Source organism: Macaca mulatta, chromosome 12, assembly GCF_049350105.2.
Source record: "Macaca mulatta isolate MMU2019108-1 chromosome 12, T2T-MMU8v2.0, whole genome shotgun sequence".
Classification (NCBI taxonomy): domain Eukaryota; kingdom Metazoa; phylum Chordata; class Mammalia; order Primates; family Cercopithecidae; genus Macaca; species Macaca mulatta.
Genome location: NC_133417.1, coordinates 95,581,549 through 95,604,030, shown reverse-complemented (window position 1 = coordinate 95,604,030; position 22,482 = coordinate 95,581,549). Strand labels below are relative to the sequence as shown.

At 41.2% G+C, this 22,482-nt stretch overlaps 1 protein-coding gene and 1 non-coding gene across 3 annotated transcripts in view; one reads left to right on the top strand and one right to left on the bottom strand.

Annotated features, from left to right (window-relative positions):
• Positions 1 to 22,482, bottom strand: part of NAB1 (NGFI-A binding protein 1) — a 179,573-nt gene that overhangs the window by 115,209 nt on the left and 41,882 nt on the right. The gene's annotated exons all lie outside the window — the stretch shown is intronic.
• Positions 18,441 to 19,397, top strand: LOC144333592 (18S ribosomal RNA). Its single transcript, XR_013402349.1, has one exon. It is a non-coding gene; the product is annotated as an 18S ribosomal RNA (ribosomal RNA).

Genomic DNA, 22,482 nt, shown 5'->3' with positions numbered 1-22,482 from the left:
CACATTTGTAATCTGGAACTGTCACAAGCAGGAAAGTCATCAGCCTGCATGTGCCTGCCTGTTCTTCTCCTGCAGCTAGGCTAAGAGGGAGGATGGAAGGAAGCTGGCAGGCAGTTCTATTTCTGGAAACTACAGAAACTCTTGTTTTCCCTCCTTAAATTCCCAAGGGAACCATTCCAGGCTTTGCAAGAGTCACCATCATTTCTTCTTTCCTCTAATTCTGTTGCAAGGTTTCCTCTGTCCATTCTTCATATTTACAATATGGTGTCTGTCTGTGGTAGCATCCCTCACGTCCTGTCCATTATGACAAGTTACACAAGCCCAGGAGACCCACAGAAGATATAAAGGACAATGAAAGAGAAGGATAAGATTGTTTATGTCCAACTGGAAAGTTAGATAATTTAAATATATGTTAATCCCCTAGGATCTATCTGTAAACAAAACATTGAAAAAATGCTGAATCAATAAAATACAGAACGTATTGGTTTATAGCATTTCCATGCTCTCCAATACCTGATAGCTTCACTAAGATTTTTTTTTTTTTAAGTAGAGTCTCACTCTGTCACCCAGGCTGGAGTGCAGTGGTGTAATCTTGGTCACTGCAACCTCCACCTCCCAGGCTCAAGTGATTCTCTTGCCTCAGCCTCCCGAGTAGCTGGGACTAAAGGTGTGCACCACCATGCCCGGCTCACTTTTTGTATTTTTAGTAGAGGTGGGATTTCACTATGTTGGCCAGGCCGGTCTTGAACTCCTGACCTCAGGTGATCTGCCCACCTCGGCCTCCCAAAGTGCTAGGATTACAGGTGTGAGCCATTGCATCCAGCTTCACTAGGGTTTAAAAGTGATCCTCCTGGGCAAATAATTTGCTGCAGTTGCCTAGGTTTCTTGTTACTCCTTGGTGAGGAGGATGATAGTTTAGCTAAAAAAAATATAAAGGAAAATTAGGGTCCTTTATTCATTCCATAATAAGAACACATGAATTTTTAAGAACAGCCATTATTTACATGAACCTAAATATTACACATAATCTATGACATTGTATTGGACATTAAGCAAAATAGATACTGTTTTTGTTCACTGAAAATTTACCATCTAAAAAAAGATGTCAATGGGACCAAAAAATGTGAATAAATAGCCAGAAACAGATTCAATTATTTTCTTTTAATGTTAAAAAAAATTGAGTAAGTCCCCACTTTCCAAATAATAGCATCCTAACATACAAATTTTGCTTTCAAAAACCTAACAATCTGGGTCCAATACACCTTTCAACTCTGTATTCCATTTTTCCCCACTAACGCTGTCGTCACACACTGACTGGACTTTTTGATTCCCAAACACAGTCTGTGCTTTTCAATGGCATCATGAGACCAGGGCCCTGTCGTTTCTATAGTGTATCCCTCATAGTTCTCAGCCCAGTGTATTACGCATAATATTGTACCTGGTGAATAAACAGTTGCTGACAGTGGACTTCATGAGAACAAGGCAGTTATAATTAGGGCGGAGTTAGAAATTGCAAAGCTCATTGCATACAGAAAAGGCATGTCCTCTTTGCCTATAAAGTGCCTACTTACTCCCTATATTAACACTGTTTTTCCGTTGCCATAACTGCCCAACAATGTTACTGTATTTCATGGCTCTAGGACATCCTCATTCAGCCTCACATGTCCAGGCTTCACATATCTTTGGACTGGGTTTTACCAAAGACTAACAGGTTGCTGTCACCACATGTATCCAAAACACACAGGAAACAAGTCAGCACAGCACAAGTGGAGAACAGAACCAGACCGCCGCCCCCTTCCCAGCATAAACTAGTAAATTCACCCTCAATTCAGTATGTTGCAGAAATACCATCTTCAGGGATACTTTAAGATGCACATTTCATTAATTTCTTCTCTCCTAGGGAACCATTTCTCTCTTTCATTTTCTTAATGCTTAGCTGCATTTTGATGTTTCCTGTTTCATTGAACAAGTTAAATTTATTAGCTTAAGTACTCTCTTCCATCAACAAACCTTGAAAGCTGGTGCTAGTTCTAAAAATCATTGTTTCCAACCATCTGGTTCAGATAATTTAAGAATCTCGTAGTAACAAATACAACCTGATTCAAGTTGTCAATAATTTTCCATGGCAATAAACATTACAACAAGTAATGCAGGCAGGGCATGGTGGCTCAATTTTGTGATCCCAGCACTTTGGGAGGCTAAGGCAGAAGGATTGCTTGAGAACAGAAATTCAAGACTAGCCTGGGCAGCACAGCAAGACCTGGTCTCTAGAAAAAAATTTTTTAAATAAGCCAGGTGTAGTGGTGTGCACCTGTGGTCTCTGCTACTCAGGAGGCTGAAGTATTAAGATCACTTGAGCCCAGGAGATTAAGGCTGAAGTAAACCATGATTGTGCATTCTAGCCTGGGTGACAGAGCGAGACCCTGCCTCAAAAAAAAAAAAAAAAAAAAAGTAAACCAGAAATATTTCACAGTACTCATGAATATAGGTCGCTAAAATTCACAGATGATCTGTAATGTTCTTTTTAACTATTAATTTCAATTCTTTTTGTTGTTGTTGTTGAGATGGAGTCTTGCTCTGTTGCCCAGGCTGGAGTGCAGCGGCACGATCTCAGCTCACTGCAACCTCCACCTCCCTGGTTCAAGTGATTCTCCTGCCTCAGCTTCCCAAGTAACTGGGATTACAGGCATGCACCACCATGCCCAGCTAATTTTTTGTATTTTTTAGTAGAGACGAAGTTTCGACAGGTTGGCCAGGATGATCCTGAACTCCTGACCTCAAGTGATCTGCCTGCCTCAGCCTCCTACCTTTTCTTCAAGCAATATTATTTAAAACCCAAAGGTGTATGTGAGAGCAAATTTAATTTAATCTCATCTATTTGACTATATTATCAGAAGTACTAACAAGCTGTGAAATGGCTCAAAAGAGGACAATGAAGGAGAAGAAAAGATTTTTTTTAAATGCCACAAACTGGCTAATCAGATCATGAGCAGATGAAAGCATTAAAAAGAATACACTTTATTTTAAACCTTTAGTATTATACTACAAGGAATTTCTAAGTTTAGCAAAGTAAAAATAATTAGAAAAAAATAGTCTATTGTATCAGATACTTTAGAATTTGAGCTTTGAATTAAAAATAATTGAGCAAAGCTGTGCAGAGTTACGAGTGGGACTGCAGTGGGAGGGAGGAAGAACCACTTGTTTGGAATGGTGGGAAACTGGCATTCTGGGAGCTCCTGTGAAAAGAAACAGAGTCAGCTGGGTGCGGTGGCTCACACCTGTAATCCCAGCACTTTGGGAGGGTGAGGCGGGCAGATCACAAGGTCAGGAGTTCACGACAAGCCTGGCCAACATAGTGAAACCTCATCTCTACTAAAAATACAAAAGTAGCCGGGTATGGTGGTGGGCACCTGTAATCCCAGCTACTTGGCAGGCTGAGACAGGAGAATCGCTTGAACCCAGGAGGTGGAGACTGTAGTGAGCTGAGATCGCACCACTGCACTCCAGCCTAGGTGACAGTGCGAGACTCTGTGAAAGAAAAGAAAAGAAAAGAAAAGAAAAAGGAAGGAAAGAAAGGAGGGAAGGGAGGGAAGGAAGGGAAGGGAGGGAGGGAGGAAGGAAGGAAGGAAGGTAGGAAGGAAGGAAGGAAATAGGAAGAGGAAGGAAGGAAGGAAATAGAGGAAGGAAGGAAGGGAAAGAAAGAGAGACAGAAAGAAAGGAAAGGAAGGAAGGAAGAAAAAAAAAAGAAAGTTCAGAAAGTAATTAGTAGCTACCTAGGGTTGGGGGACGGGTCAGGTGATGAGAAGGTTTGGGAGTGTTGGCTGAGGGATATAAGGCTTTTTTTTTAGATAATGAAAATATTCAACAATCAATTGTGATGACGGATATACAACTCTGTGAATATATTAAAAGCCATTAAATTACATACTTTAAATGGGTGACTTGTACCGTGTATGAATTATATCTCAATAAATCAATTGAAAAGAAAGAATGTAAATGTTGGGGTTTGAGAATTTATGGAATCTAACTCATTCTAACCTGACTCACTCCACTCCAATTGTGAAACACTTTTTTTTGGTTTGTTTTCCGTTCATAAGCACATATATCTTAACTGCTTTCAGGCATATTCAAGTCAAGAAAAATGAATAAGGTGCTTGAGTTCATGAACTTTCTGGAGCAAGGGCTTGAACTGTAAGCTACTCTACCTTTGACTCAATTTATTTCTGTTCATCTTGCAATAAATTTAAGAAAATAGAGGTTTTGTTGCAAGAATAAGTGTGAATTTCATAAACAACTGTTACAAAGGAATTCACACGACGATGTAAATAGCAATAAAATAAAATAATGACATAAACTTCCAAAGACAAGGAAAAGAGAGAAAGAGGGGAGAAACGCATGAGGTTTGAAAGCCAACTCTGCAACTTCCTAGCTGGATGACATTTGGCAGAATGCTAACCATTCCAAGCTTTGTTTTTTCTCCCTTATAAAATGGAGGTTTTTATAATATTTCAAATTTATCCTGAAGATTAGTGATAATGTACACAAATGCCTGGCATATGGAAGGCATTGAATGAATAAATGGTATTAATAATAACTCTGAAACTAATGCCAAAAACCACAGTTTCTTTTGCACCAACCTAATATTATTGCAAAAGGACCCATATAAATGCTCTACCATTAGTCCAACATCTCATGCATATTATCTCATTAATCTTGAGAAAACCTACAGCAGTCAGGGTAGGCTATGTTGCAATAACAGACAACCTCAGAGTCTCAGGTGCTTCAAAACACCCAAAGATTTATTTTTTGGTCTATTTACATATCTGTCACACATTGGCTTGGGGCTCCACTCTGCCATCTTTACTCTAGGACTCAGGTTTAAAGAGCTGGTACTATCTGGAACATTTCCAGTCTATTAAAAGGAAGAAGTGGGAGAAGGGGAGGGCAAAGAGACAAACTAGGCATATGGCAAGGGGAGAAGAGCAGCAAATTTATACACAAACTTTTAAAACATATACCTGGAAATTACACGTTACTTCTGCTTCCATTCCACTGGCTAAAGCAAGTCCCAAGGTCGTATCTGTCTTCAAAGAGACAGGAGATTACATTTCTAACATGTGCATAGAAGATGGGAAAACAGAGTATTTTTCAACAGCCTTATGATTACCACACAACTTTATGAGGGAATTACTTGTTTCCTCAACTTTAAAATAAGAAATCGGAGGCATAGGGAGAGTAAGTACTTGCCTGCAGCTATACAGCTAGGAAGTGACAGAGCAAGGGATTTGGACTCAAGTCCTGTGCTGCCTTGTGCTGTTTCTAGCCAGACCCTGAAAACTGAAAACAACCTACCTACAAGAATGTGTGAATGTGCCTTCCACCCACATTTATAGGAAAATGTGCACATTTTCTTTTGGGAACAAATTGGTAACTGCCTTCTCAGAAACCAATTTGGAACAAAAACATTAAGACCCATAAAATGTTTACACACCCTTTGACCTAGTAATCCTAGTTCTGGGAATTCATCGTAAGGGAATTATTCCCAAAAGACTATATATATATATATATATATATATACACATACACACACACACACACATATATATATAAACTCATGAAAAGATCTATTGAGATGTTGTTTGTAATAGTCAAGAACTGGAAAGAATCTATACTTTTGACAACAGGAAGAATTAAATAATTATTGATTATACACTCAACACATCATTACAAAGCCACTACTTTGTAATTCTGAAGACCATGTAGTAACATGGGAAAAAAGCTCTTGATATAATGGTAAGTAAAAAGCAAAATAAAATTATCTTACTATATTGCAACTGTGTGATACATTTGTATGGCAAAAACTGCTAACGTGCTCCATATTTGCTCCCCCTTCCTCCTCTTAGTAATAAGAGTCCCTACCTCCCAGGGATGCCTAGCTATGGACTACATTTTCCAGCCTCCCTTGAATCTAGTTATTGCCATATGACTAAGTTCTTGTCAATAGAATATGAGCAGAAGGAATGTGTGTAACTTCCCAGTTTTGCCCAGAAAAAAACATGTTGAGCCACATGTTCTATAGGCCTTATTTACCCCTACCTCCTAGAAAGGAAAGAGCAATAACTGAAGCAGTTGCCTTAGGCTCAAAGATGAAAGTCACAAGTTAATGGAAAGATACATGTTTCCGTTTTTCCTGAGATTTCTTTATTCTTACTTTCATTATTTAAAAAAGCTGAGAAAGTACACTAGCTATAGTTTAAATGCAACTAATCATCAAAATTTATCTTAAACAAATGCTTTTCTGGAAGGAAAAGACCATCTCTATTTGTGGGAACATTTGAGGAAACTTAAAAAAAAAACCCAGAAAATAATAAGGCAGCATATAGAAATGGCTTTTTGGATGACCCCAGTTTGGGCAATTTCATCATTTTGAACAGCCAGAAATGATTAGGGAGCATAACTGAGAAGGGCTCTGGGCAAGGCACGCTGTAGTGCAGGGGATGGGGAGGGGAGAGGTGGAGAGGGTAGAGAGACCAAGAATCTGTGCAACCCTGGGGCAACAGGAATCTCAGACTGTGTGTGTGGAGGGCAGGGAGGTGTTCTCATTAGTACAGTCTATTAAAAGGAAGAAGTAGGAGAAGGGGAGGGAAAAGAGACAAACCAGTTATTGTTCAATTTGACCAATGCCAACTCCTTTCCCTTTCATAATGTTCCTATGGGATAGAACATTTATTAGCTCAAGTAAAACCCTGTGGTCTGACTCTAGGGATCAGCATATCTACAAATGCAAAGCCAAGAAAATACTGCATACCTGGAAATTCTTAAGAGAGTGAATCAGATTGTCACAGCTACTTATGAGTCTAAAGGAAAAGGTTTTTCATTATTATTATTTTTTATTTTTTGAGACAGAGTCTCACTCTGTCACCCAGGCTGAAGTGCAGTGGCAGGATCTCGGCTCACTCCAACCTCCGTCTCCTGAGTTCGAGCAATTCTCCTGCCTTGGCCTCCAGAGTAGCTGGGATGACAGGCGCCCACCAACACGCCTGGCTAATTTTTGTATTTTTAGTAGAGACAGTGTTTCACCATTTGGCCAGGCTCATCTCAAACTCCTGACCTCAGGTGATTCACCTGCCTCAGCCTCCGAAAGTGATGGGATTACAGGCGTGAGCTATGGTGCCTGGCCAAGGAAAAGGTTTTAATTCAAGAGAAAGATATATTAGTAGCTAACTATTTTAAGCACTTTACATGTACTGTATTAACTCATGTAATCCTCCAAAATTCTATTAGACAGGCACAATTACTATTATCTCCATCTTGCAGAAAATAAAACCAAGGAACAGAGCATTCAGGCAACTTTCCCAAGGTCACACAGCTAATAAATGGAAGCCAGGCAGTCAGCTTCAGAATCTGAGTTTTTATCCTCTATCCACAGTGCCTAAATCACTACTTATTAAATCCAACAAAAATATGTAATCGGGACTCCAAACCATGAATTTGCTAATTGGTCTTCCTTAATGCTTATGTTAACCTTTCTAGCAGTGTATATAAAATGACTAATGGACAGATTGTTTTTGTTTGAAGTAAATTACATGGCAGTTACTAAAACATGTAAAGACATGGGTGCCTACTAAATATCCTTTTTCCCTCTTCTCTCTCAAACTAATAGTACTGCTATTTTAAGCTGGACATAGCACTATCCCGCTAAAAGAACACATTTTGCATCCATGCTTACAGCTTTGTGTGGTCATGTGATTAGGGAGACCCAAATGGATATAGAATGGTGATTTCTGGGAATTTTCCCCGGAAAAGGGTGCACTGTTCTTCTCCATCCTGTTGCTCCATCCTGCTGCTCCATCCTTCTGCTCCATCCTGTCTTTGGGGTGAGGACACACTGGCTTCCAGCTGCCTGAGGAGGAGGCTTAGCTTCCTGCTAAGAAGATTACCTCGGCCATGTAAGAGCAAAAGCTGAAAGGAACCAGGATCCCTGAAGACAATGAGGCCACCATGCTACCCTTGGGCTGGCTTTCTCCTGAGTTCTTTTTACAGGAAAGAATAATGATATAAATTGTTTCAACTACTATACTGGGGTCTCTATTAAGTTACTTGTAGTTGAACTTTATTCAAACTCATTCACAAACCTAATGTTACATGTTTCCATTTGGATTTGGAAACATCAAAAACTCATTTAAAGATATGCAAATGTTCTTACACATTTTGTAAGTAAACAAATGAACAAGACTTTACCTAAATGACTATGAGACTATCAGTCCTTATAAGGGATTTTTATGGCAACTGTTCAAGGCAGTGCTTCCCAACCTTTTTTGTGATATGGCAACCAAAGAGAATCATAATTGTACAACACTTGGTAAAACAATTTGGTTGCTCTTGTCCAGAGCCTACTGATCCAGGAGGGCTGCCTACCCCAAGAGCTGTGGGGATTGATTGCTCAATTCCCTACTCCTAACCCATTCACCACAGCCCAGCTCTGATGGCATTCCACAATGAGTGGATTGGTTCTAATTACTGTTAAATAAAAATAGAATCGGGGACTTATTCAAAAATCATTAAAGCTTGAGAAAAGTCATGTGAGTAAATTATTTATTGCACTTTATTGTTGGAGAAAGGGTCTCATTGCAAGACTAGTTGAATTACACAGAGGTCATTTCTTATTTCACATAGGGCATTTAAAAAATGACTTAATTATTCACATGTACACTAAGTATTCCTTTTATATCCAAGATGTCATGGAAGCACCCTTGTGAGTCTAGGGAAAGAGGTGGGTTTTTCAAAGATTGAGTTTATACTATTGAAAACCAAGGCCCTGGTTTTATCTGTAAGAGGAAAGAAGGGAACCTCTCTTGGTTATTTTCAGTCTACCAAGAGCTTCCAAATGTGTTCTCTCATTTACTGCTCACCCCTTGGTATGGAAGATGTTAAAGATTTTTAAAATTGGGAAACTACAAGCAACAGAGCTAAAATGCAAAGCTCTCAAATGTCCTCATGCCTGAATTCCTTCCTGGACTTTCCTTTATTTATTTTTTATTTAAAATTTGTCTCAAGGTAATGTCCTCACAACTCTATAAAATCAAATGGCTTAGTAATACTTACAGTGAAAATCAACTCCTGTCCTGCTCCCCAAAAGAAACCACTCTCAAGCTTTTCTCTTTTTAGTGTTCAGAATGTTTGCCTCCATATCTCAAATATACATATATTGTCATTTTTCTTTCTAAAATTGTATATATTTTCCATCTAAGTTAAAATGCACAGAGCTTTAAAAGCCAAATAGCAAAGATGGCCGAATAGGAACAGCTCCAGCCTCCAGCTCCCAGCATGAGTGACACAGAAGATGGGTGATTTCTGCATTGAGGTACTGGGTTCATCTCACTGGGGCATGTCGGACAGTTGGCGCTGGTCCATGGGTGCAGCTCAACCAGTGAGAGCTGAAGGAGGGCGAGGCATCGCCTCACCTGGGAAGCGCAAGAGGGAAGGGAATTCCTTTTCCTAGCCAAAGGAAATTGAGACACACAACACCTGGAAAATCAGGTAACTCCCACCCTAATACTGCGCTCTACCACGAGTCTTAGCAAACGGCACACCAGGAGATTATATCCCACACCTGGCCCAGAGGGTCCCATGCCAAAGGAGCCTCCCTCATTGCTAGCACAGTAGTCTGAGATCTAACTGCAAGGTGGCAGCAAGGTTGGGGGAGGGGCGCCCACCATTGCTGAGGCTTAAGTAGGTAAACAAAGTCACCAGGAAGCTCGAATTGGGTGGAGCCCACCACAGCTCAAGGAGGCCAGCCTGCCTCTGTAGACTCCTTCTCTGGGGACAGGGCATAGCTAAACAAAAAGCAGCAGAAACCTCGGCAGAAGTAAATGCCCCTGTCTGACAGCTTTGAAGAGAGCAGTGGATCTCCCAGCATGGAGGTTGAGATCTGAGAATGGACAGACTGCCTGCTCAAGTGGGTCCCTGACCCCTGAGTAGCCTAACTGGGAGACATCCCCCACTAGGTGCAGACCGACACCTCACACCTCACATGGTGGGGTATACCCCTAAGACGAAGCTTCCAGAGCAAGAATCAGACAGCAACACTCGCTGTTCAGCAATATTCTATCTTCTGCAGCCTCCGCTGCTGATACCCAGGCAAACAGTGTCTGGAGTGGACCTCAAGCAAACTCCAACAGACCTACAGCTAAGGGTCCTGACTGTTAGAAGGAAAACTAACAAACAGAAAGGACACCCACACCAAAACCCCATCAGTACGTCACCATCATCAAAGACCAAAGGCAGATAAAACCACAAAGATGGGGAAAAAGCAGTGCAGAAAAGCTGGAAATTCAAAAAGTCAGAGCGCATCTCCCCCTCCAAAGGAACGCAGCTCATCGCCAGCAACGGAACAAAGCTGGATGGAGAATGACTTTGAAGAGTTGAGAGAAGAAGGCTTCAGTCGATCAAACTTCTCAGACCTAAAGGAGGAACTATGTAACCAGTGCAAAGAAACTAGAAACCGGCCGGGCGCGGTGGCTCAAGCCTGTAATCCCAGCACTTTGGGAGGCCGAGACGGGCGGATCACTAGGTCAGGAGATCGAGACCATCCTGGCGAACACGGTGAAACCCCGTCTCTACTAAAAAATACAAAAAACTAGCCGGGCGAGGCGGCGGGCACCTGTAGTCCCAGCTACTCGGGAGGCTGAGGCAGGAGAATGGCGTAAACCTGGGGGGCGGAGCTTGCAGTGAGCTGAGATCCGGCCACTGCACTCCAGCCCGGGCGACAGAGCCAGACTCCGTCTCAAAAAAAAAAAGAAACTAGAAACCTTGAAAAAAGAATGGACGAATGGATAACTAGAATAATCTGTGCAGAGAAGACCTTAAAAGAACTGATAGAGATGAAAACCATAACACGAGAACTACGTGACAAATGCACAAGCTTTACTAACCAACTCGATCAACTGGAAGAAAGAGTATCAGTGATTGAAGATCAAATGAATGAAATGAAGTGAGAAGAGAAGTGTAGGGAAAAAAGAATAAAAAGAAATGAACAAAGCCCCCAAGAAATATGGGATTATGTGAAAAGACCAAGTCTATGTCTGATTGGTGTGCCTGAAAGTGACGGGGAAAATGGAACCAAGTTGGAAGACACTCTGCAGGATATCATCCAGGAGAACTTCCCCAACCTAGTAAGGCACACCAACATTCAAATTCAGGAAATACAGAGAACGCCACAAAGATACTCATCGAGAAGAGCAAATCCAAGACACATAATTGTCAGATTCACCAAAGTTGAAATGAAGGAAAAAATGTTAAGGGCAGCCAGAGAGAAAGGTCGGGTTACACACAAAGGGAAGCCCATCAGACTAACAGCAGATCTCTTGGCAGAAACTGTCCAAGCCAGAAGAGAGTGGGGGCCAATATTCAACATTCTTAAAGAAAAGAATTTTAAACCCAGAATTTCATATCCAGCCAAACTAAGTTTCATAAGTGAAGGAGAAATAAAATCCTTTACAGACAAGCAAATGCTTAGAGATTTTGTCACCACCAGGGCCCGCCCTACAAGAGATCCTGAAGGAAGCATTAAACATGGAAAGGAACAACAGGTACCAGCCATTGCAAAAACATGTCAAAATATAAAGTCCATTGATGCTAGGAAGAAACTGCATCAACTAGAGAGCAAAATAACCAGCTAATATCATGACAGGATCAAGTTCACACATAACAATCTTAACCTTAAATGTAAATGGACTAAATGGTCCAATTAAAAGACACAGACTGGCAAATCGGATAAAGAGTCAAGACACATCAGTTTGCTGTATTCAGGAGACCCATCTCGCATGCAGAGACACACATAGGCTCAAAATAAAGGGATGGAGGAAGATCTACCAAGCAAACGGAAAACAAAAAAAAGCAGGGGTTGCAATCCTAGTCTCTGAAAAAACAGACTTTAAACTATCGAAGATCAAAAGAGACAAGGCCATTACATAATGGTAAAGGGATCAATTCATCAGGAAGGGCTAACTATCCTAAATATATATGCACTCAATACAGGAGCACCTAGATTCATAAAGCAAGTCCTTAGAGACTTACAAAGAGACTTAGACTCCAATACAATAATAATGGGAGACTTTAACACCCCACTGTCAACATTAGACAGATCAATGAGACAGAAAGTTAACAAGGATATCCAGGAATTGAACTCAACTCTGCACCAAGCAGACCTAAAAGACATCTACAGAACTCTCCACCCCAAATCAACAGAATATACATTTTTCTCAGCACCACATCGCACTTATTCTGAAACTGACCACATAATTGGAAGTAAAGCACTCCTTAGCAAATGTCAAAGAACATAAATTGTAACAAACTCTTTCTCAGACCACAGTGCAATCAAACTAGAACTCAGGACTAAGAAACTCAATCAAAACCGCTCAACTACATGGAAACTGAACAACCTGCTCCTCAATGACTACTGGGTACATAACGAAATGAAGGCAGAAATAAAGATGTTCTTTGAAATCAATGAGAACAAAGATACAACCCACCAGAATCTCTGGGACACATTTAAAGCAGTGTGTAGAGGGAAATGTATAGCGCTAAATGCCCACAAGAGAAAGCAGGAAAGATCTAAAATTGACACCCTAAGATCACAATTAAAAGATCTAGAGAAGCAAGAGCAAACACATTCACAAGCTAGCAGAAGGCAAGAAATTACTAAGATCAGAGCAGAACTGAAGGAGATAGAGTCACAAAAAACCCTCCAAAAAATCAATGAATCCAGGGGCTGGTTTTTTGAAAAGATCAACAAAATTTATAGACCGCTAGCAAGACTAAAAAAGAAGAAAAGAGAGAAGAATCAAATAGACGCAATAAAAAATGAGAAAGGAGCTATCACCACCAACCCCACAGAAATACAAACTACTATCAGAGAATACTATAAACACCTCTGTGAAAATAAAGTCGAAAACCTAGAAGAAATGGATAATTTCCTGGACACTTACACTCTCCAAAGACTAAACCAGGAAGAAGTTGAATCCCTGAATAGACCAATAGCAGGCTCTGAAATTGAGGCAATAATTAATAGCCTACCAACCAAAAAAAGTCCAGGACCAGACAGGTTCACAGCAGAATTCTACCAGAGGTACTAGGAGGAGTTGGTACCATTCCTTCTGAAACTATTCCAATCAATAGGAAAAGAGGGAATCCTCCCTAACTCATTTTACGAGGCCAGCATCATCCTGATACCTAAGCCTGACAGAGATACAACCAAAAAAGAGAATTTTAGGCCAATATACCTGATGAACATTGATGCAAAAATCCTCAATAAAATACTGGCAAAGCAAATCCAGCAGCACATCAAAAAGCTTATCCACCATGATCAAGTGGGCTTTATCCCTGGGATGTAAGACTGCTTCAACATATGCAAATCAATAAACGTAATCCAGCAAATAAACAGAACCAAAGACAAAAACCACATGATTATCTCAATAGATGCAGAAAAGGCCTTTGACAAAATTCAACAGCCCCTCATGCTAAAAACTCTCAATAAATTCGGTACTGATGGAACGTATCTCAAAATAATAAGAGCTATTTATGACAAACCGAGAGCCAATATCATACTGAATGGGCAAAAACTGGAAGCATTCCCTTTGAAAACTGGTACAAGACAGGGATGCCCTCTCTCACCACTCCTATTCAACATAGTGTTGGAAGTTCTGGCTAGGGCAATCAGGCAAGAGAAAGAAATAAAGGGTATTCGGTTAGGAAAAGAAGAAGTCAAATTGTCCCTGTGTGCAGATGACATGATTGTATACTTAGAAAACCCCATCGTCTCAGCCCAAAATCTCCTTAAGCTGATAAACAACTTCAGCAAAGTCTCAGGATACAAAATTAATGTGCAAAAATCACAAGCATTCTTATACACCAGTAACAGACAAACAGAGAGCCAAATCATGAATGAACTTCCATTCACAATTACTTCAAAGAGAATAAAATACTAGGAATCCAACTGACAAGGGATGTAAAGGACCTCTTCAAGGAGAACTACAAACCACTGCTCAGTGAAATAAAAGAGGAAACAAACAAATGGAAGAACATACCATGCTCATGGATAGGAAGAACCAATATTGTGAAAATGGCCATACTGCCCAAGGTAATTTATAGATTCAATGCCATCCCCATCAAGCTACCAATGACTTTATTCACAGAATTGGAAAAAACTGCTTTAAAGTTCATATGGAACCAAAAAAGAGCCCGCATTGCCAAGACAATCCTAAGTCAAAAGAACAAAGCTGGAGGCATCACGCTACCTGACTTCAAACTATACTACAAGGCTACAGTAACCAAAACAGCATGGTACTGGTACCAAAACAGAGATATAGACCAATGGAACAGAACAGAGCCCTCAGAAATAATACCGCACATCTACAACCATCTGATCTTTGACAAACCTGAGAGAAACAAGAAATGGGGAAAGGATTCCCTTTTTAATAAATGGTGCTGGGAAAATTGGCTAGCCATAAGTAGAAAGCTGAAACTGAATCCTTGCCTTACTCCTTATATGAAAATTAATTCAAGATGGATTAGAGACTTAAATGTTAGACCTAAAATCATAAAAACCCTAGAAGAAAACCTAGGTAATACCATTCAGGACATAGGCATGGGCAAGGACTTCATGTCTAAAACACCAAAAGCAATGGCAACAAAAGCCAAAATTGACAAATGGGATCTAATTAAACTGAAGAGTTTCTGCACAGCCAAAGAAACTACCATCAGAGTGAATAGGCAACCTACAAAATGGGAGAAAATTTTGTAATCTACTCATCTGACAAAGGGCTAATATCCAGAACCTATAAAGAACTCAATCAAATTTACAAGAAAAAAAAACAAACAACCCCATCAAAAAGTGGGCAAAGGATATGAACAGACACTTCTCAAAAGACATTCATACAGCCAACAGACACATGAAAAAATGCTCATCATCACTCACCATCAGAGGAATGCAAATCAAAACCACAATCAGATACCATCTCACACCAGTTAGAATGGCAATCATTCTACTTAAAACTCTCAGCCCTATGCGCAACTGCTCTAGGCTTCCTGGCAGCCCTGGACCTCACCCTTATAACAAATAAACTAAAAATAAAAAACCCATCACAAACGTTCAAATTTTCCAACATACTAGGATATTTTCCCACCACAATTCACCGCACAATCCCCTATCAAAATCTACTTATAAGCCAAAACTTAGCCCTCCTTCTATTAGACTCGACATGACTAGAGAAATCTATACCTAAAATAATCTCACAAGCACATATCACTGCTTCCATAACTGTAACCACCCAAAAAGGCATAATCAAACTCTACTCCCTCTCCTTCCTCATCCCCCTTAGCCTAGCCCTATTCCTAGTAATATAATCTATTACCCTGAGCAATCTCAATCACAACGTACACACCAACAAATAGTGTTCAACCAGCAACTACCACTAATCAAGGCCCATAATCATACAAGGCACCCGCACCAATAGAATCACCTCGAATTAGTCCTGATCCCTCCCCCTCAAAAATCACCCAATCACCAGTATCACTAAGACTAACCACCACTACTACTGCCTCATCCAAACTTAAAACCCATAAAACTAACACCACCTCCATCATCAACCCTACTAAAAGACCCCCTAGAACCTCAAATCCCGAACCTCATGTCTCAGGATACTCTTCAATAGCCATTGCTGTAGTATAACCAAAAACAACTATCATACCCCCTAGATAAACCAAAAACATTATTAAACCCATATAAGCCCCCCCACAATTTAAAATGATCACACAACCAACCACACCACTAACAATTAACGCTAAACCCCCATAAACAGGAGAAGGCTTGGAAGAAAAACCCACAAATCCCATAACTAATAATACACTCAATGTAAACAAAATATATGTCATTGCTTCCATATGGACTCCAACCATAACTAATGATATGAAAAACCATCGTTGTACTTCAACTATAAAAGCACTAATGATTCCAATACGCAAATCCAACCCAATCATAAAAATAATTAGTCGTTCCCTCATTGATTTACCCACCCCACCTAACCTTTCCATATGATGAAATTTCGGCTCACTTCTTACAGCCTGCCTAATTTTACAAATCATCACAGGCTTATTCTTAGCAATACACTACTCACCAGACACCTCCTCTGCCTTCTCCTCAATTGCACATATTACCCGAGATGTAAACTACGGCTGAACCACTCGCTACCTCCACGCCAATGGTGCCTCTATACTCTTCATCTGCCTTTTCCTACACATGGGCCGAGGCCTCTACTATGGCTCATATCTCCTCCTAGAAACCTGAAACATTGGCATTATACTCCTTCTTATAACCATAACAACAGCTTTCATGGGCTATGTCCTCCTATGGGGCCAAATATCATTCTGGGGGGCAACAGTAATCACAAACTTACTATCGGCAATCCCATATGTCGGAACTAATCTCGTTCAATGAATTTGAGGTGGATACGCCATTGATAGCCCCACTCTCACACGATTCTTCACCCTACACTTTATCCTACCTTTCATCATCGTCGCCCTCACAACCGTACACTTACTATTCCTACACGAAACAGGATCAAACAACCCCTGCGGAATCTCCTCCGACTCGGACAAAATCGCCTTTCACCCCTACTATACAGTCAAAGACATCCTAGGCCTAGTCCTCCTTCTCTTCATCCTAGCAATACTAACACTATTCTCACCTAACCTCCTAAACGACCCAAATAACTATATTCCAGCCGACCCACTAAATACCCCCCCACATATTAAGCCAGAATGGTACTTCCTATTTGCATACACAATCCTGCAATCTGTCCCCAATAAACTGGGAGGCGTATTAGCACTCTTCCTATCAATCTTCATCCTAGCAGTCGTCCCTATACTTCACAAATCCAAACAACAAAGCATAATATTCCGCCCACTCAGCCAGTTCTTATTCTGACTCCTAGTCACGATCCTGTTGACCCTCACCTGAATTGGAAGCGAACCAATAATCCAACCCCTCATCACTATCGGCCAAATAGCATCCATAATATACTTTATCACAATTCTAATCCTAATACCACTGGCCTCCCTAATCGAAAACAACCTACTCAAATGAGCCTGCCCTCGTAGTATAAATTAATACACTGGCCTTGTAAACCAGAAATGAAACATTCTTCCTAGGGCAATCAGAAAGAAAGCATCTAACTCCACCGCCAACACCCAAAGCTGGCATTCTAACTTAAACTACTTTCTGCACTCTTATGCTGCATGACCTTCACAATATAACTCTAGTACTAACTCACTTATAATACCACTATGTAATTCGTGCATTACTGCTAGTCAGCATGTATATTATATAGTACTATATATGCTTAACTGTACATAACACATATTATTACATATCAACCCAACATTCTCGGAAAGCATGCTTACAAGCAGGGACTCTAGTGAAAACTTCAACAGTAGAACATAACATGACTTCTCCAAATCAGCCTGTCCACCCTACGGATATCAACTGAACCAGCTTATGTTGATCGTTCATAGTACATTAAGTCGTTCATCGGACATAGCACATATCTATTAAATAATCCTCCTCACCACGGATGACCCCCCTCACTTAGGAATCCCTTGTTCACCATCCTCCGTGAAATCAATATCCCGCACAAGAGTGCTACTCTCCTCGCTCCAGGCCCATAACTCGTGGGGGTAGCTATACTTGAGCTGTATCCGGCATCTGGTTCTTACCTCAGGGCCATAACAATCAAGATCGCCCACACGTTCCCCTTAAATAAGACATCTCGATGGATCACGGGTCTATCACCCTATTAACCAGTCACGGGAGCTCTCCATGCATTTGGTATCTTTTATCTCTGGTCCGCACGCAACCCCATCGCAGAATGCTGACTCCCACCACATCCCGTCCTGTATGCGCCTGTCTTTGATTCCTAGTACATGCAGTTGTTGATCGCACCTACGTTCAATATTCTAGTTCCACGCAAACCTTAGCAAGGTGTTATTTAATTCATGCTTGTAGGACATACCAATAATCATCTCAGCAACACCACTCCAACCGCGCCATAAACCACAGTAATATCTCATCAAACCCCCCCACCCCCATCTCCGACCTTCATCCAAAACCCACTCTTGCCAAACCCCAAAAACAAAAGTCTTAATATGTCCGATCAGAGCTTGTATTTTCATCTTTTAGGTGTGCACGACTCCAACTGCCATTCCCTCAATTAATAAGCATTTACTTCACTAAACACTCTTAACACCAACCCACAACAAACTCTCTCCACACAACCCGAAAGAAATTACCTCACAATTGTACTGACACCTCCGTTTATGTAGCTTAAACCCACCCAAAGCAAGACACTGAAAATGCCTAGATGGGTTTGCACACCCCATAAACAAATAGGCTTGGTCCTGGCCTTTCTATTGGCTCTTAGCAAGATTACACATGCAAGCATCCTCGCTCCGGTGAAGACGCCCTATAAATCATCATGACCAAGAGGAGCAAGCATCAAGCACGCACACGCAGCTCAAAACGCTTTGCCTGGCCACACCCCCACGGGAGACAGCAGTGACAAATATTTAGCAATAAACGAAAGTTTAACTAAGCTATGCTATATTTAGGGTTGGTTAATTTCGTGCCAGCCACCGCGGTCACACGATTGACCCTAGCTAATAGAGATCGGCGTAGAGGGTGTTTAAGATCTGACACAATAAAGCTAAACTCCATCTAAACTGTAAAACCCTAGCTGATGTAAAATAAACTACGAAAGTGGCTTTAAAGCTTCTGAACACACAATAGCCAGGACCCAAACTGGGATTAGACACCCTACTATGCTTGGCCCTAAACCTCAGTAGTTAGATAACAAAACTACTCGCCAGAATACTACAAGCAACAGCTTAAAACTCAAAGGACTTGACGGTGCTTTACATCCCCCTAGAGGAGCCTGTTCCATAATCGATAAACCCCGATCCACCCCACCCTCTCTTGCTTAGCCTATATACCGCCATCTTCAGCAAACCCTGATGAAGGCCACAAAGTGAGCGCAAACGCCCCCCCCGCTCCGCCGCAAAAACGTTAGGTCAAGGTGTAGCCCATGAGACGGTAAAAAATGGGCTACATTTTCTGTCTCAGAAAATTCCACGAAAACTCTTATGAAATCTAAGAGTCCAAGGAGGATTTAGCAGTAAATTAAGAATAGAGTGCTTAATTGAACCAGGCCATAAAGCGTGCACACACCGCCCGTCACTCCCCTCAAATATATTTAAGGAACATCTTAACTAAACGCCCTAATATTTATATAGAGGGGATAAGTCGTAACATGGTAAGTGTACTGGAAGGTGCACTTGGATAAATCAAGGCATAGCTTAATACAAAGCACCTGGCTTACACCCAGAAAATCTCAATACTATTTGATTGCCTTGAGCCAATACTAGCCCTAAGCATAACCAACACTAATACCAAGCCAAGACACACTAAACCATTCACCTACACAAAGTATAGGCGATAGAAATTTTAATCTGGCGCTATAGATATAGTACCGTAAGGGAAAGATAGAAAACCACCCAAGCACAAAACAGCAAGGATTAACCCCTGTACCTTTCGCATAATGGATTAGCTAGAAACAATTTCACAAAGAGAACTACAAGCCAAATTCCCCGAAACCAGACGAGCTACCCAAAAACAGCTAAAAGAGCGCACCCGTCTATGTGGCAAAATAGTGGGACGATTTCTGGGTAGAGGTGACAAGCCTACCGAGCCTGGTGATAGCTGGTTATCCAAGACAGAATCTTAGTTCAACCTTAAGCTTACCTGCAGAACTACCTAATCCCCCTGTAAGCTTAACTGCTAGTCTAAAGAGGGACAGCTCTTTAGACACTAGGAAAAAACCTTACGGAGAGAGTAAAACCCTCAATTACCATAGTTGGCTTAAAAGCAGCCATCAATTAAGAAAGCTCGCTTTGACTTGTGTGGTCAAGCTCAACACCAACCACCTCAAAAATACCAAACACATAACTGAACTCCTCACACCACATTGGATTAATCTATCACCATATAGAAGCAATAATGCTAGTATAAGTAACATGAATATTTTCTCCACTGCATAAGCCTAAATCGGACCGAAAGCCTCACCGATACTTAACAGCCAGGCATAGCAAGCACAAACAAGCCCATGCTACCTTCACTGTTAACCCAACACAGGCATGCTTCAAGGAAAGGTTAAAAAAAGTAAAAGGAACTCGGCAAACTCAAACCCCACCTGTTTACCAAAAACATCACCTCTAGCATTACTAGTATTAGAGGCACTGCCTGCCCAGTGACACACGTTTAACGGCCGCGGTACCCTGACCGTGCAAAGGTAGCATAATCACTTGTTCTTTAAATAGGGACTCGCATGAAAGGCACCACGAGGGTTTAACTGCCTCTTACTTTTAACCAGTGAAATTGACCTGTCCGTGAAGAGACGGACATAAGATAATAAGACGAGAAGACCCTATGGAGCTTTAATCTATTAATGCAATCAAAAACCACACAAACCTACGGACCTTTAAACTATTACACCTGCATTAAAAATTTTGGTTGGGGCGACCTCGGAGCACAACAAAACCTCCGAACAACACATGCCAAGACCACACAAGTCAAAGCGAGCTAACATTCATAATTGATCCAATAATTTGATCAACGGAACAAGTTACCCTAGGGATAACAGCGCAGTTCTATTCTAGAGTCCATATCGACAATAGAGTTTACGACCTCGATGTTAGATCAGGACATCCTAATGGTGCAGCAGCTATCAAGGGTTCGTTTGTTCAACGATTAAAGTCCTACATGATCTGAGTTCAGACCGGAGCAATCCAGGTCGGTTTCTATCTATTGTACATTTCTCCCTGTACGAAAGGACAAGAGAAATAAGGCCCACTTCATAAAGTGCCTTCATTACATAAATGACCTAGTCTCAATTTAGCAGAGTACCACACATTCCACCCGAAAACAGGGTTTGTTAAGATGGCAGGGCCCGGTAACTGCATAAAACTTAAAACTTTATAACCAGAGGTTCAACTCCTCTTCTTAACATCATGACCACAGCAAACCTCTTACTTCTAATTATACCTACATTAGCTGCCATAGCATTCCTCACACTCGTTGAATGAAAATTACTAGGCTACATACAACTATGGAAGGGGCCCAATGTTGTAGGTCCATATGGATTATTACAACCCTTCGCTGCTGCAATAAAACTTTTCACTAAAGAACCCCTAAAACCCTCAACATCTACCACCACCCTCTATATTATCGCACCCGCTCTAGCCTTCTTCATTACCCTTCTCCTATGAACCCCCCTCCCCATACCCAACGCTCTAATCAACTTCAACCTAGGACTCCTATTCACCCTAGCCATACTTAGCCTAATCGTCTACTCCATCCTATGATCAGGATGGGCATCAAACTCAAACTATGCCCTAATTGGAGCCCTACGAGCTGTCGCCCAAACAATTTCATACGAGGCACCCTCACTATTATCCTATTATCAGTCCTACTAATAAGCGGCTCATTTAACCTTAATACACTTATTACAACGCAAGAACACCTATGACTCCTCCTACCATCATGACCCCTAGCCATAATATGGTTTACTTCTACACTAGCAGAAACAAACCGAACCCCCTTTGATCTTATAGAGGGCGAATCAGAACTAGTATCAGGCTTTAACATTGAATACGCTGCAGGTCCATTCGCCCTGTTCTTCATAGCCGAATACATAAACATCATCATAATAAACGCCCTAACAACCACAATTTTCCTAGGCACATCCTACACCATCCACTCACCAGAGCTATTCACAACATGCTTCACCATCAAAACACTATTCTTAACTTCCCTATTCCTATGAATCCGAGCAGCATACCCCCGATTCCGTTACGACCAACTTATACACCTACTATGAAAAAGTTTCCTCCCACTCACACTAGCACTACTCATATGATTCACCTCAGTACCCATCGCAATCTCCAGCATTCCCCCTCAAACCTAGAAATATGTCTGACAAAAGAGTTACTTTGATAGAGTAAATAATAGAGGCTTCAACCCTCTTATTTCTAGGACTGTAGGTATCGAACCTACCCCTGAGAATCCAAACTTCTCCGTGCTACCCCATACACTCTATCCTAAAGTAAGGTCAGCTAAACAAGCTATCGGGCCCATACCCCGAAAATGTTGGTCACATCCTTCCCGTACTAATTAACCCATTAGCTCAACTCATTATCTACACCACAATAATTACAGGCACACTTATCACAACACTAAGCTCACACTGATTTCTCGCCTGAACAGGCCTAGAAATAAACATACTAGCCTTCGTCCCAGTTCTAATAAAAAAAACAAACCTCCGCTCTACAGAAGCTGCTATCAAATATTTCCTAATACAGTCCACCGCATCTATA